The 1,882-nt window shown below is 43.7% G+C and overlaps 1 pseudogene; it reads left to right on the top strand.

Moving 5' to 3' along the window:
- The first annotated feature begins 323 nt into the window (after positions 1 to 323).
- Positions 324 to 1,352, top strand: LOC129633925 (40S ribosomal protein S2-like; annotated as a pseudogene).
- Positions 1,353 to 1,882: the final 530 nt, after the last annotated feature.

Here is a 1,882-nt window from a genome sequence, read left to right as displayed (position 1 = left end):
TGAGTGCTCATAATGTAAGTTCTGATTTCTTAGGTGTAAGATGGGCCTAAGACTTTGCATTCTTAGAGTCTTCCACGTGATGCCATTCTGACTGATCATCTGTCAATCACATTTTGAGTAACAAGGATATAAAAATGAAGGTGCAGCTACACAACCAGTCTCATTTATGCTTTGTAGGCTGGTGAATAAAAATAACCATTAAAACCGGATCAGGTCACCATTTCTGATCTGTGTGGCTTTGAGCAACTCATTTAACCCATTTAGCTTCTTCATTTGTAAAATGATGATGATATTTCTCTTGCTCTTCTCCATAAAAATACAAAATGGTAGATGATGCTGGTGCTGCAAGAGGGCTCGAGGCCCTGGGAGCCCTGGAATGGGAGGCCACAATAGCTTCTGTGGAGGCTTCTGTAGTGGCATCTGGGACCTAGGTTTCAGCTCGAGAGCTTATGGAGGCAAGGACAAGGAGTGGCTCTCTGTCACCAAGCTGGGCCACCTGGTTAAGGACATGAAATCACCTCTTTGGAGATCTATCTCTTCTCCTTGCTCATCAAGGAATCATTGACTTTTTCCTGGAGGCATCCCTCAAGGACAGAGTTCTGAAGATTGTTGTTCAGTGGCTCACTTGTGTTCAACTCTTTATGACCCCATAGACTGCAGGGCTCCAGGCTTCCCTGTCCTTCACCATCTCCCGGAGTTTGCTCAAACTCATGTCCATTGAGTCAGTGATGCCATCCAATCATCTCATCCTCTGTTGTCCCCTTCTCCTCCTGCCCTCAATCTTTCCCAGTGTTTGAAGATTATGGCTGTGCAGAAGCAGACCTGTGCTGGCTAGAGAACCAGGTTGAAGGCATTTGTCCCCACTGGGGATTATGACAGACATATTGCTTTGGGTGTCAAGTGTTCTCAGGAGGTAGCCAGGGCCATCTGTGGGACCATCATCCTGGCCAGCTCTCCATTGACCCTGTTGGATGAGGCTCCTATGGTAACAAGATCAGCAAACCCCATACCATCCCCTGCAAGGTGACTGCCCGCTGTGGCTGGTGCCTCTCATCCCTGCCCCAGGGGTACTGGCATCATCTCAGCCCCTGTGCCCAAGAAGCTACTGCTGATGGCCAGAATTGACAACTGCTACCCTTCTGCTGAGGGCTGCACCACCACCCTGGGCAACTTCACCAAAGCCACTTTGATGCCATTTCCAAGATCTACTGGCAGTTCACCCCTGATCTCATTATAAAGTGTTCACCAGGTCTCCATATCAGGAGTTCACTGACCACCTTATAAAGACCCACATCAGACTTTCCATGCAGATAGCCCAGGCTCTAGCTGGTAGCCACCACCTAGTTTTATGAGAAAAATAAAGTGAATGAAGCCAGAAAAAAATTTATCTTGCAGGATGATTCTGAAAATTAAATGATGTAACATATAAATTTGATAATAGCTTTTAAGCAAACGACATTTTTCTAATCAAAAAGTATTTTGAACAATATGCAGTTTCCGATAGTAAGTGTCAGAGGGGAAGAAATGCATGATTTCTGACCTAAAGAGTTAGTAAACCAATAAGAGTAAAAATCAAAATGTCTATAAATTGCTAAAATAGAATATACGTCAAATAATAAATGTCATAAGAGAGGAAAAGACAAAATGCTCTGGAGTTGATAGAAGGAAAGGTTGATTGAGGGATGGAAGAATGAGAAAGATGGAGAAATAAAGGGAGGCTTCAACATGGAGTTTGCATTTGAACTAAACCTTAAAAGATAAGTAAAAGTTCAGCAGGCAGAGAAGATGAAGAGTGTCATTTAAAGCAGAAGTAACAGCTGTAGACACCATGATATTGTGAAAAACAGTGGCCTTTTAATGACATTTCCAGAATTCCAGTGTG

This window comes from Bubalus kerabau, chromosome 19, assembly GCF_029407905.1.
Source record: "Bubalus kerabau isolate K-KA32 ecotype Philippines breed swamp buffalo chromosome 19, PCC_UOA_SB_1v2, whole genome shotgun sequence".
NCBI classification, from domain to species: Eukaryota; Metazoa; Chordata; class Mammalia; order Artiodactyla; family Bovidae; genus Bubalus; species Bubalus kerabau.
Note: the sequence above shows the minus strand (reverse complement) of the source record. Positions and strands in the feature narration are given on the sequence as shown.